Raw genomic sequence first — 15,171 nt, forward strand, 5'->3', positions numbered from 1 at the left:
AGAAGGTTCACTAGACTGGACCTTAGACAAGTCACAGCTGGAGTAGGGGGGCCAGTGGTGATATTCTTTCTCCTTACTTCCCCCTCAAATTCAACAGACCTGCTACTTGCATACTCAGTTTGGCTTGGCATTTTCTTCCGTCAGACCTTTTGATTTGAAATCCTCATGGAAAAACCTTAAGCAAAATAAATGTGAAGGACTGGACACCACAGATCTTCTACATGGAAAGTGTAATTATAGCTAGTTAAGAAAGATGAAAAGAGAGTGTAACTCATTAGCAGCTTGTGATGCCTACATATGTTTTGCATATACAACCCAATGACTTGTGCCTGTCATTATTTTTTTTCCTTAGGCAAAATAGCTATATTTTTCTTTTGTCAATAGATGACCTTTATTTAATAGACATTGCTCTATTTCCCATGTCTTTAAAGAACATCCAAGAGTCCCCAACATCCAACAAAGACATATTTGCACTGAAGTGTAGATATTTGTCATTATTTGCTTTTCTCAATCTCTTTACTGTTTTTTTTTTTTTTTTTTTTTTTTTCAGTTCATGTTATTAAGTATCCCATATGACTACAAAAGCTTTATACACATGCAAACCCTACCAAGAGCATACACCCATTCCTGCCTGTTTAGTACAGAGATCCATAAATATAAAGACATTGAAAACTGTTTTGTATGTGGATCTCTCTCCCCTCTCCTGAAAAGGAAGTATGAAATTTCCCTAGCTGAATTCTTTCATTTCAGATGCAGAGAAACCCCTATATGTCTAAGGACTTCTGCAGATGTTAGGAAAATTAAGTGTGAAGTCCTGATATAATTCATTCCCTTCTTCCTAATAACTTATTCAAATTCATCCCAGTAATTGTATACTTTTCAAACTAACTTTCAAACTTTTCACATCATTTTAAAATAATATTCAAAAACTAAAGTATTTTGTTAACAATTTTATTTATTCTCTTCTTTTATTGCATTATGCCCTGAAATTACCTCTTACCATCTTTGTCTCCCTTTTTCTATTTGTCTCCAATTTCAAATGAATTAAAAACAAATGAATAGGGAAGATATTCTTTATATAATGAGGGTTCACATTTGTTATATAATCTTCCATTTCTCACTTTCTCACTCTTTACTGAGGCTTTATCACCTAGAACGTGCAGAAATAAAAATATCACCTCTCTTCTATGACTGCTGAACACCAGCCTCAAAGTAACTCCATTTGATTCTTCTTAAAATTAATTGAATTTGAGTCATTTACCTGAAAGGTAACTTTCACTTCACTTGCAGCACATGCTTTAAACAGCCTCATACACTTCAGTATAATCATCTATATAATTTGGAAACAAAGTCTGAAGTGTAATACTTAAAACATTTCAATGTTACTTAACCATTTACATACAGACCAACAAAATAAAGAAGATAAAAAAAGACAAATCCGTCTTTCTTTTCTAAACCCTGGTGATCATTTGGTCTTGCATTTTGACAAATGAAACTCCTACTGAACTTGGATGTATGTTGGGTGAATGTGTCCTAAATAGTAAAGATATAGAAAACTAGAGAGGCAGAGGTGCCTGCTGAATGGTTCCTGCTAATTCACTTTCATAGTTAAAAATAGCATCCTTTAATGTTCATTTATATTAATATTAGCCTACCTGAGTGGGCCCTTTGCAATTAATGTGTTGGAGTGTACAAGTCTGAAAGTGAGCTATTGTGTTTCACTCATGATCTGTGAAGAATTATATTGAGTATTTAGATTAGCTCTCTTGCCTAGAAGTCTGCTTGAAGTTCTAATCTCACCTTTTCTACATTTTTAATTTGTTATAATGGCTTAATCCATCTATTTGAGATTTCCATAAATGAGCTTCTCAAGAATCTATTTTGAGCCCATATCATTTATTATTTACATGTTCCCTATTGAACAAGTTATAAGCATTTTTTCCAGTTCATTTTTTTAAATATATTAATGAGTTATCAATTAGAGATTTTTTAAAAGTTGCTCATACAAATGTGGTTGTTTCAACTTATTTTCAACATCAGATTTTATTTTTTTTTTCCTAAAATATAATAGAAACTGTTATTTCTTTCCACTGAAATGTTTCCCAGAGGATAAAATTCATTTCATCCACCTAAAAAATGTGTAATATAACTTCTCAAAGTTTTGACAGTTTGAAAATTTATCCACATTATATTATAAATATCATTTTGCTCTGTGAATAACATCCCAGCACATTCACCTTTAGTTATAACTTTCGCCTGGAAGGAAGACATAATATCAATCCCTAAGGAGAACAATGATTCCACAAAATAGGGTCTGAGGGCAGGGGATGGGGATCTTCCCAAACGTTAACGACAAACAGAAGCCCCAGGGGAACCCATTCTAGATATAAGTTTGCTGCTGGTGTGGCACTGAACTTGATGGACTGTTTTCACAGAAAACCACATTAAAGTTGGGGAGGGGAAACCACTGCTGAAAACAATGGTCTTTCACTGGTAATCTGATGGAGATATGACAGAAACAAGTTACTGTGTGAGCAAAGAGGCACAGAGATACCTGTTCCATGCTAGTGTCCAGTGTTGCAAGCCTTTATGGGAGATTCTTTTTGTTGGGGGATTCTGGTGGTGCAGGGTCTGTTACCCTGTAGGGTGGGTGTGGGGATTTTCTGGGCAAGAATTTGTTCAGGCTGCTCGAGGAGGTGTGGCACCAAGGTTCGGTGAATATGTCTCCATCTCTGTCATACTTAGTCTCAGAGGGCCAAGGTTTGCTGGAGCTGGACAATGCAGGTGCAACTGCTGGTTTCTGGGTGATCTCTATGCCACTGTGGAGAAAGGAGTAGAGTTTCCCGCTGTTTCTAAGGCCCACACAACACATGAATTTGTGTGACAACATCTGTTAACAGGTATGTCAAAAACAGTATTAACCTTGTAATAGAGGGAAAGAAAGAAAAATCCCTGGTAGTAAGAGAAAATATTGAAAGAAATAGAAAAGTATTGAAAGAAAGAGAAAATTGAAGCATTGACTTCAATGGCTTACCAAACACAAGTGGGGCTAAAACAATAGTGGTTAGACATAAAGTGAATATTTTGATGAACACTTGTTCCTCAGGCTAAATGATCCCATTCACCAAAGAGAATTAGTTTTCTTCATGTGTTCACTTCATAGAAAGGTTTATTTACAAAAAGACCTTCTTTGCATTTATAATATAAATAATTGCAACAAATGCTCAATCACCTATTATATAAGGATTAGATGATACTAAATATAGCCGTGTAATTTAATGTTTATATAATTACCCATCTAATGCTTTTGTGTATTTAAGTAATTCTTTCCTCAAAGGGCTTATAAACATTAATCTGTGAGATCCATGTGAATTTTCTTTGGAGTATTTACTAAGTGGCTATTGCAAAACCATAGGACTTCTAGCTGTGTCTGCTACCCAAGAAAGTCACAGGGAGAGTTTCAGATATTAGGAACTTATGCGAAGTTAATATAGCACCTTGATGCTCTAGAAAAGAACGGATTTTTTTATTTTCTACAAAGAAAATTTGTGTTTGTTACAAACAATCTGTCAAATCTGGACCTTCCTCAGTCATTCCAAAAAAGTGATGCAACTTCTAGAAGAGGAGGGGTTGCAGAGTTAGACATGTTTTGATACAATGTAAAAATCAATAAAATTTGCTGAGAAGTATAGGAACTTGGTCAGAAAGTTGGGAGCACAGAAAAGATAAATTCCCACCTGTGTGAGTTGGTGATGAAGAGGGCATTACTTAACAGGGTTCAGAGAACACAAGAGCAACACTTATCCTTTGCTGTGAGCAGCCATGCAAATAAATAAGATTTTGTTTCTATCCATGGAGCTTTTTTTTTTTTTTTTTTTACAAACTTTATGGGTATTCATATCTCTCTGTCTGTGACTCATTCATTATAGGTATATAAAAAGCTTTAATCATCTATTGAGGAAAACAAAGTAATGCTGCATAATTTAAGTGACCAGTTTAAGTGACCATCACCAAAAAAAAAGCAAAGTAGCCAAAACTTCCCCCCCCCCCCCCCCATTTATAGATACCACTTTTAAAACCATGAGCCAAGCACTTCTGGAAGAAGGAAACAAACTAAAAACAAAATGCAGATCCATTGGTGCATGAATTAGGCATGTCAAACTGTGCAAAATATTTTGGAATGTTTATGCAAAATTATTCTGGAACAAATAAAGGTCCTCCTAGCAAGTTAAGATGCAAACCAAACAAGTTCCTGAGAGTACACATCCAGCTATGTGCTAAGTGCCAGCAGACAAAACTAATTTGACTACAGCAATGGGAGGTGCAGTTAGTTAACTAATTAATTAAAGTTCTTGCTGTTATGTTTGCTAATTAAAGAAGAAGATCAACTAAACATACTGATTCTTCCCAGTGTCTTTGGTTTGGAATTTGAGATATCTGGGTTCTTGTATTGGAGCAATTCCATTCAAAACATGACTTTACCTCCATACAATGTGAATTATAGCCTTGTTGAAGGGATTAAGGTCAACTGAGGACATACTGTGAAACCTGATGTCCTATGATTCACAAGACTTTTTATTAAATTATTTAAAATCTCCTGAATAGAATTCTAATCTCTTTGTCCATACTTGCTAACTCAAGAAATGAAGATAATAATAAGACTTTGAGGGCTTAAGAAATACTTCCGTGATGCATGGGACTTGGTGCTGGCAAAGGTCTTCTCTCACTGTGTCATTGTGCAGTCAGTAACAGTGGGACCTTAGTTTTCTTTTTGACAAGAAAGCAGTAGCCCCATCAGCTATCATTAAGTCAAAATGTTATGTGTCTATTTTACCCCAGCAACACTTGACCCAATTTTAAGATAAAATACCACTGATAGGTAGTCACTACTAGCTACTAATTACAGTTAGTATATGTTACTAAAAGGAATTTGTGCTAGAATATACTGTTTCAGTTGTTGCATGATGCCTAAAATGAAACAATTTTTTACAAAACTATCACAGCTGAACTAATTGCCTAGATCACAGCCAATAAAAACTTCTGCTTCTACAGCCTGAACTGTATTTAGCCATTACACCATGGATATTTGAAAGTGAGGTGCTCCTACTTCATAGGATTGTGACTGAAGGCTTATGGTTAGGTATGTCAATATATGTCAGTCTTACAGCCAGAATGAAGTGCAAAATTCTTTAGATAAACTACAATGTAGTAATTAAACTTATCTGCCTGAAGCTTTAAGCTGATAGTTTGTTATTTATGCACCTGCGGTAAATTCCTCACAGAATTTCTCTCTCAGTGCTCTGTTATACTCATGGCAGGATTAGCTGCAACATGATAAAAGATATGATATGATAAAAGACAAAAGATATGTTCTTACACAGAACAAGCGTCTGCTTAAGGGGAAGAAACAAAAAGTATCTATGCTTTTGTTTGTCTGCTTATTTGATTGTTTTGCTTTTCTGACAGCTGCTTGTTACACTGCAATTCTTCATATGGAAAAGCTTGCCCTTGGGTGAGCAGCAAAGAAAAGAACCTTAAAGACAAAGCAGAAAAATATTAAAATGTTATACAGAAAGGAAAAGGGGAACAAACCAACCAACCAAAAACAGTTACAACCTGCATACTAATACTGAATAGGATTTTCTTTTTGTCCTAAAAGTGAAATGAAAATTTGGTGAAAGGAAATTTTCTGTAGCTGTTATGAAACATATTAACCTGAATTTTCCAGGAAAGTGTTTTACGTTCTTTGCAGTAAATGTATATGAAAAGTGGCTTGTTGTTTGAAGTGTTGTTCTTCCCAATGAAACTTGAGTCTCTTGTCAGATGTGATGAATATAAAAGTTGTGAAATTAAAAAGGGAAAGGTTGACAGTCATTCTAAATTTCCTTGGGCTCACTTTGATCAGTATGAATGGTAAAACCATAAGCCTTATAGAGTCAAAGTTATCAGGCATAAAGTGTCGAGGTCTGTAAGTTCATAAGGGCAGATTGTAGTTTACTGTAACCAAAGGTCTAAGAGACCTAAGCAAGACCAATTTTATTTCTGGGATATGATTAAGTGGCTAGAGCACATTCTACAAGAATATTTCATGAAATCTTCTCCTTCATTTCATGAAATTTTCTCCTCCAAATAATTATGCGTATCCATATTTTAGATGTAAGCTAGTCTTTTATTGGTAAGTCCCAAGTACTTTTTACTGCACTGCAGTCTTGAATACATTTTGCATTACAAAAGCAGAGCCCCTGAAACTATAATGTATCTGCAGTTACAGAGACAGACGCTAATAGTAAGGGGGACACTGATTAAATTGTATTATACTGACAATACTAAAAATGTGGTAGAGAGAAAATATTTTGGGAAAAAAAAATCAATAAAATCACTTACCAAATGGAAACCCAGCAACAAAAGAAGTCTTGTGAAATGATAAGGTAAATTTATATGGATTTATCACTACCAATTACATAAAAAGCTTTAATTCAGATAGTCAAATATATTCTCAGTCAGATAATGTTAGAACAAGGGAGAATGCCTTTAAACTGAAAGAGGGGAGATGCAGATTAGAACTTTGGAAGAAATTCTTCACTCAGAGAGTGGTGGAGCACTGGAACAGGTTGCCCAGATATGGATGCCCCATCCCTGGAAGTGTTCAAGGCCATGTTGCATTAGGCTCTGAGCAACCTGGTCTAGTGGGAGGTGTGTATTGATTTTCTGTCTGCTGAAGAATCTCTGAGTTCATTTCTGATCTGATTAACAGAACAAAATGTTGAAACAAAAGTCATGATTTCTTGCTGAATTACATGCAGAATGAGGCAGGAACCCCTCCTGATCATATTAGTATGTATGAGAACAAAGCTGTCAAAAAGAGAATAAAAGGCCTAAGAAACATATCATGCCACAGCTCTTCAGAGAGACCTCAGCATTTCTGGTAACTTGATTAAATTTCAAATGCATTTTATATATTTAAAATGTATATTTTAATAACAATATTTTAATTATTATTAATAATTCCACCATGGAATGAAAACCTGTTTGAGGTTTGTCCAGAGAGGTTGTGGAGTCTCTTTCTCAGGAGATATTTAAAACCTGCCTGGATGCCATCCTGTGCAATGTGCTCTAAGTGGTCCTGTTTAGGAGGGGAGTTGGACTAGATGATCTTTGGAGGTCCCTTCCTACCTCAACCATTCTGTGATTCTGTTTTCAAAATCATGAAAGCAACGGGTAAGGTAAATGCAGACCTGCTGCTTACCAAATCCCACAGTAAAAGAACTAAGGAGTAGGCAATATAATCGTTAACTTAAGATAGCTAATATAAAGCAAGGTGTTTTTTCATGGTGAATAATGGACTTCCAAATTTTTTTGACCTGAAGGGCAAAAAAAAGGAAAAATATTATCTGAGTTTCAAAAAGTATTAGGCAAATTTATAGGCAGATGGGTCATAACCAATATGGAAGGGAATAGGCAGGAATGTGTCCTCTGATATCCCTAATAAAACACTTGTGAATCCTGGAAGAGTACAAGAGCAATGGACCACGGGTTGTAGTTGGGGTGTTATCTTTCATTTTCATAAAGGACAAGCAGACAAAGAAATTGTATGACTCAGATGCCAAAAATATACCAATATTGTTTAAATATCTCAAGTTCTTATTCTATGATTCCATGTAGTACTTCAGTAGTTGGGCTGCTGAACAACAATTTTTTAAATTTTTTTATTTTTAACTTCCTCTAAAAATGCTTCTTTTCACAGTGTATCTTAATGGATAAACAAGACTCACAAGATTGTTGACAATACTGGAAGTGGCTGGCTCTATTTCTGATAGTAGAGTAAAGGCTGGGACCCTCTCACGGGATACTCTTCACCATGCTGAATATTGGCGGCTGCTATAATCTGTATTACTTAGAAGAGCTATCAAATCAGGAAAAAAGGAACTACAAAGAAGTTGCAAGGTAGGACTCATTAGTGTGTTTTGCACTGCAAGACCAGTCTTAGTTGAAGAAATGAGAGAAACTATGCATGTTAAATCCAGGAAGGGGCAAGAAGAAGGATGTGAGCACTGATACAGACCAACAGTCAGTGGCATACACAGCCCAAGAGGAGTCTTAAACAGTGGAATTCAGACATTATGAATATTGGATGATGAGGTACTATCTAGATTTGTTACCTCAATATATTAAAGAGATCTAACAGAAACTCTTAAATAAAGCTTACTTTTTTTCTCTTTGTTTCCCTTCCAGTATTCACAAGCCTGTGTTCTATAGCTCTTCCAGACATTTCACAAGAGTTTCCATGTGGTAAATGGTGGAATTTCCTCTAAGCAGTATTAAAGAAACCTTAAAACAGGCTGATCCTGTCCCTGCTCAAAGGTCTATTACAGAGAAGTCACGTGAATATGCTTCACTGCAGGCCTTTGAGCAGTGATGAAACAATTTTGCAGTTATTGCTATGGTTTCACAGAAGCTCTTGCTACTCTAGACACAGAAATTTCTCTTTCACCTGAGTTTGAAGAGAGGATGTCAAGGAATTAATCTCTTTAGCTGTAAATTCACATCCATATTACTGCCAAAACACTCCTTTGGGTTTCCAGGGATGCCAAACTGTAGATGTAGCCCAAAGCCAGAGACGCTGCTGACCTCAGGAGTGCTGCCCCCTGTCCCTGCAGTGCTCCATGTTTCTCTTCATTTTGGCATTTGAAGGTCTGTGGAAGAATTGAATTTAGAGAGGCGAGGAGGTCAGTCCCAATGGCATTACTGAAAAAGGAATACAGGTTGAAAGCATTAAAGGAAAAAGGAAGAAAGCCAAGCATCAACATGTTAAATGATATCTGCTCCTTTTATAGGCTACAGGCAGAAAATTCATTGCTTTTGATGTAAAATCCACCTGCAGAAACCGAAGAGAGATTTTTCTTTAAGGAAAATAGCCAACCCTGCCTCCTATCTCCATTGTTGTGACATACACTCAGATTTGATCAATGGTAACCATATAGTTGTAATGGTTGTAATTAGGCCTTTATGCAGGTTTTGAATTGAGTCTGAATTTTCTCTAAAGATTTTTCATTATCATTGCAGACTTTTTTAGTGTAAACAGCATTATAACAGCATTATTTAAAGTATTTTTATCTTCTTCCTTTAACCTTACATTCTTCACTTTTTATTTTTTTTCCTACAGATGGGGATTTTATTATTAAAGATTAGGAAGAAGCAGGAACACAAAAATTAAGAAAGGAGGATAATGCTGCTATAAAACTGCCTTTAGTGTTACAAATAAAGAATAAGAGAAATAGCAAAATATAGGCAGATCTATCCCAATTATCATTTATTTCCTCTATTCTATTTACTGTTAACAGCTCTTTCAAAGCAATGGCAAAATGAGTAACGTATCTCCACTTCTTACTAAAAAAATATTTTATTTTATTTTTTTTTACTTTTTTTTAGTAGCAAGATTCTGAAGCTACATAGACTTTTGATCTATTAATGGTTAGTGTTAAAACTGGCAAAGATATTTGCAGTGGAAGAAGTTTTATGAAGTTTTATGTAATTATATCACAGAATAATTTAAAAAAAAATCTCTCGCACACACTTTTGCACAGAAGCAGAAATATATATGCTCATATAAAAACTCTCCTAAACATGCTGCTCTGAAAATAAAACTTTACCCATGTTCCAGTCTAATGCCTGTTTAATTCACAGAATGTATCCAGGCCTACTCAGGTAAGAGTTTATAATATGCTGCAATGAAAAATACAATGTTAATAAAATTATATCTGGGAGGCTATTGACTTTTCTTCATTATCCAGGTTTTAATTGACCAAACATAAAAGCTGGCCAAGAATCCCATTTCATACAGTTCAATTGTGCCTGACACTGGTCTCTGTGAGAAAAAAAACTGGATCCAAACAACCCAAACCTGCCAGCTCCTATTTGTCATTTTTTAAATCAGAAAGCATCACCTCTGAAATCATGTAAGTCAAACAGCTGCATAGTCAAATGATTTTGTTCCACTTACTTTCTGTCACTGAACTGTCATTTCTATTCAAATGCAAAAGAAATTAAGTCTCTTCCTTTAGTAGAATTTCTGTGTTTATTTTTCATGGTAAAAATAGGTGTTACTTCTAATTCAGGTTGTTTAAAACTTCCAGACTGTAGTTGTGATTAAAAATTTCCCTGCTAGACTGATTTTAACTTCATTAGCTGGTATTCTTTCCCATGAAAGAAACAATATCATCTGATTGTACTTCACTGTATATGTATTGAATAGATTTTTGTTTATTTGTTTTGGTGTTTTTTTTGTCCCCCCCCTCAAAAAAAAAAAAAAAATAAATTACCAGAGCACACCTATATTATAGAAGTATGTGTGACAGCTTGCAAATTATTCTTTGGGCTGCTTCTGAACCAGACTTAGAAGAGTTCCTAAGTGACATCTGTTCACTGAATAGAGTCACTTGCTGGTTAATTTTCATTTACATCTTCCTTACATCTTCCTGGGTGCTCTACAGTTCTCTATTCACAATCCACATTTTTTGGTCTGTCTCCTGCATGTCTGGCTCTATTGCTGCCTTTACATCCTCGACGGCTGCACCTTCTCCAGCTCCAGACACCACAGCACTCTCTTTCGGGACAGGAACCTGTGAATGTCAGCTTGTTTCTTCAGTTCTAGAGAAGTTGAGGTGGGAGTTCACTGGCATCAAAATGTTCGGTCATACGTACAACTTGATGAGAAGGAACTATGACAGGAAGGAAAGAAAAGGAAGCAAGCTAGCAAGCAAGCAAGCCTGGCCCTAGTCTACAGCCCAGCCTCTCTTGTCTGGATGTGAAGAACCCAAGGGTCTCTTTTGCATAACAAGCAGCTAATGATGTGTCTTACTGCTTCTTTTCATGCCTTGTATGTACATTATCACTCAGCAGTGAAAGTGACGTCAAAGGACAACTTTTGTTTGTCCAGGAATTTCTATACCAACATCTTAATATAAGACCAGTAAATTGCAAAAGAGAAGACAAATAGAGAAATTACAGATGCATAAAATATAATAGGAAATTTTTTAAAAAACTGCTTTTGAATGAGTTGACAAAATGCTTAATGTTAAGCAGAACATTTTGCATTTATTTCAGGAATACTTGGCATTTATTTCAGGAATACATGGCAATAAAACATAACACAGGCAGAATGAAATGCTAACGGTTGTTTTACTCTGTGAAACTTTCATCTTAAAGATCTTGGTAATATTTTTGAAAGGAACATAAAGGATTTTCCCAAAACTGTGTGCTTGTTGTTTGGTAACCCAACTCTTCCCAGAGACAGTGTTCTGCTTTCATTTGATGATTTATGACACCTTCTCTGCACATGATTTTGAGTAAATCACTAGACAGCACTATGATATAGTGCAGTGTCATATGCCCAAGAGGCGGAGAAGACAGGAAACTATGAAATATCAGTGCAACAACTGCAGGATATTGAAAATTAAAGGAATATGCATTGTTTGGGGTTCTTCAGGAAAAAATTGCATCCCAGAGAATGTGTAATATTTCTTGTCAGTGTCCCTTCTTCAACAATGCCAAGACAATTAGGAAGCACTGGAGAAAAAAATATACCTGTTTGATAGAAACCTTTTTGAAACTGTATCAAAAGGAGGAATCTTTTGATGCTAATCTTGTCAGTGAGCCTATCTTTATCTTCTGTACCAAAAAGAAAAAAAAAACTGAAAAATGTCTATGTAAATCAGAACTACTTCTTTAGAGAAGATGAGGCTGTTCGAGTTTCACTGTTACGGATTCATCAGGAAATTTAAGGCAAATAAAAACATGGCACACCAAAATTTATATTTTATCCCTTAGAGAAAGGCACTTCTCCTGTGAATAGATCTTGAAAATCCTATTTGAGATCTATGAGCCAGAATTTTTACCTCCACAAGAAGGTTTGGTTCTAAGTCATGGATGAAGTTAAGGAAAGGTTTTACTGGTATGGATCTACCAGTGCAACTTCATGTTTACATTGGGTGTTTTTTTTTTTTCTTTTTTTTTTTCCTCTTTCTCTCTCTCTCTCTCTCTTTTTTTTTTTTTTTTTTTTTTTTTTTTTTAATCCACATATCCTTACTTTCATCTGATTAAAATATAAAGAAGACATATGACACAGAAAATTTTGTTTTTCAGAGAATTGATTTCAGATTGTGGAAACTGCAGATGAAAATCCCTGTCACTAAACCCATGTGAAAGGAAATTCAGGCATCAAAATCCAAAGTAGAGTTGTCCACTCTATGGATCTGAAGATGTAAAATATCTTTTCTACTTCTAGGCAAGGAAATCCCGTATTAAATCTGCTGAAGTAGCAACTTGAAAAGTGAGGCTTTTCAAGCCTCATGACCACGTGGTATGGATGACCACATGGTACGGATGGGGGCAGGACCCAAAGCTAATTTCAAAACCTTGGAAGAATCCAGAAAGGAGTGTGACAGCACTATGGTGCTTTCACTAAATAGCTGCTGTGAGAAGCTTGCAGTCCTAACCTGGCTGTGGTGTAACAAGCCAAATAGATAACCAAAGAGAAAGAAAGGTACTCATAACATTTCTGGGAAAAAAATTCCATAGACTATGTTACAAATGAGGTCTCAACTCAATCTGAATTTTGTAATATTTATAAAACAAATATTTCTAAAAGGTATAAAAGGCAAGTAAACAGCGCTGGGTGTGCGGGGAGTCTATGCTCCACCAACACACACACACGAACATCAAACATTCTAAATATACAGAACATTGTTTTACATACTAAACCCAAGTATGCCTATACATACGTACAATCAGGAAAGGTAACAAACAATCCTTTAAGTTCCATGGCTTACTAAACTCGACTATGCCTATACATATGTACATTCAGAAAAGGTAACAAACAATCCTTTAAGTTCCATGACATAACAGTCTCCATTTTCCATTCCTTTTCTTGATTACAAATGAGTCTCCATTTTCCATTCCATTTGAACTATATGTCTCGCTTTAAGTTGTCAAGCAACTCGGTCTTCAGGCCTTATGTATCCTGTTCTTCCCAGATCGAAAAAAAAGCATATCCATCTACTTTTCAAGGTCAATAGGGCCTGGGTCAAAAGGCACGTCCAGGTCAGCAGGGGGTGTAACAGCAAAGGCCTGCGATGGCAGTAGCAGCAGAAGGGCCCATGGCGTAGCAGTCGGATCAGTAAAGGAGCCCGCAGCTCCCTCACTATCTGGGGCAAGCCAAACGTTTCTGACTGTGGTCCCACATGGCTCTTTAAGGCCTCAGAGACGGCTCGCCAGGTGCCGAGCAATCCCACAGCAACCTTGTTGTTTCTAGTTGCAGAGTCCCACACCTTGACATCACTTTGGTTCCATGTTTCAGGATCATATATGCTTATGGAACTTAAAGGATTGTTTGTTATGTAAAGCAATGTTCTGTATATTTAGAAATTATATTGTATATTTATTGTGTTCGTGTGTGTGTGTTGGTGGAGCGTAGACTCCCCACACACCCAGCGCTGTATACTTGCCTTTTATACTTTTTATGAATATTCCTTTTATAAGTATTACTAAATTCAGATTGAGTTGAGACTTCATTTATAACAAAATATTCTGAAGTTTTCAAAAAGAGAATGTAAAGGATTGCATCTATAACTGCAGCTTCCAGAGCAGACCAATGCTCCAGCCCTTCCTTCTCTTTTCTCTAGGGGATGAATGGCTGTTAGTAGATTTTAACAGCAGGCTGTCAAATGGCTCCTTTGTCAGGGACAAAGAATATAAGCAAATAGGAAAGAATTCTGCCCCTGCCCCCTGCTTGCAATACTTCCAGCTTCTTGAAACCACTTCTTTACCTTAAAACCTAGTAGTGATCTTCAAGGTGAATCTAGTTATTGCCCTGAAATATGGGTCCCCATTAAGTCAATGAATTAGCCTAACTTGCAGCTGCAAAATTTGTACCAAATATATTTAGACAAAATTATTAAAGGAAGAAAACTTTGTAAAAAAAATATTAGGTCTTTTGCTGTTGTTGTCACTGTTTTAGCAGATGACATTGATCAGTAGCAGATATCATATGGGCCTGTCAAGAGAGATGGGGAAGAATGGTTATGGCAGTAGTTTGGCACCAAAGTACCATGAGTTATGAGTTACAGAGAAAAATATATGAGCTTTCAATTGTTTTCTGCTGGTAACTCAACATTTTCTACGGAATGAAAAAACTATTTTCTGAGTCATTCTAACAAGAATGTTTACTGTTACAGAGTCATTGCATGATTTGAAAATGAATAGCCAGGAACTTTTCCCTGTGATTAGCTGTGAATATGAAGGATAAAAAGAAATTGTCCTGGGACTACTTCAAATATAAGCTGTCACCACCACAATGATGAAAGTCAAGTTCCCATTTCTGAAGGTTATATAAGAGTTGTAAATGTGCTTTCATTTTGCCTTGTTATAGGAAAAGGCCAACCTACCTTATCCTTCTGGGACCAAGGCATTCATTCTCATTCTTTCTGGTTAAGTTATTACATGCAGCTGAAAGAAAGAGCAAAGAAATTGATTTTGATAGCAACGAATATCTTTGGGGATTCTTCTCCAATCACATTTGTAGGCTGCTAATACAATGTTAATTGCTTAAATTCCTACCTGAAGTCTTTATAAATTCTACCGCTTGCCTTGACTGTTATCAAGCAGTAATGAGCTGATCCAGAGCTCTCTGAAGTCACACACACACACACACTAACACACACACACACACACACAAAATCAGTAATGAGGTGATTACCTTTGGGAGAATAATTTGTGGGTTGCAAATTGAATGAGAAGCGACAGTTGCAAGTATTTGAGTTGGGTTGCATAGTCATTGAGCATCCTTGTCACATTGTTTGTTTCCATTCTGTTTGTGTGCTGTAGTGTAAATATCCATAAAAACAATGGCAAATTTCAGATTGTTATTAGCCTAATAAGTGACTGAAACACAGATTTTGCAAGCATTCTTGCCATCTCTTATTTCCTAAAATACAAGAAGGAAACAAGAAGAAAGGCAAGTATACTCGTTTAGCAGATTTATTTACAAGTTAGAATTTCAGTATCTGTGGAATCCAATTGCAGTGCTCCATTGTTTGCTGACAGTGTTTTCTTATCAAGCCAAACCAGTTGAATTATTAGCGACAGGCATGGTAAGGCCTTGTGGACCAGGAAATT

General features: G+C 36.0%; 1 long non-coding RNA gene across 1 annotated transcript; it reads right to left on the reverse strand.

Moving 5' to 3' along the window:
- Nucleotides 1-8,496: 8,496 nt before the first annotated feature.
- On the reverse strand, nt 8,497-14,516 carry LOC311435078. The gene is made up of 3 exons (XR_014691913.1): nt 14,442-14,516; nt 10,330-10,718; nt 8,497-8,693 (listed from the first exon to the last, which is right to left on the reverse strand). It is a non-coding gene; the product is annotated as an uncharacterized lncRNA (long non-coding RNA).
- Between the last annotated feature and the right edge of the window lie 655 nt (nt 14,517-15,171).

Source organism: Aythya ferina, assembly GCF_964211825.1.
Source record: "Aythya ferina genome assembly, chromosome: 3".
Lineage (NCBI taxonomy): Eukaryota > Metazoa > Chordata > Aves > Anseriformes > Anatidae > Aythya > Aythya ferina.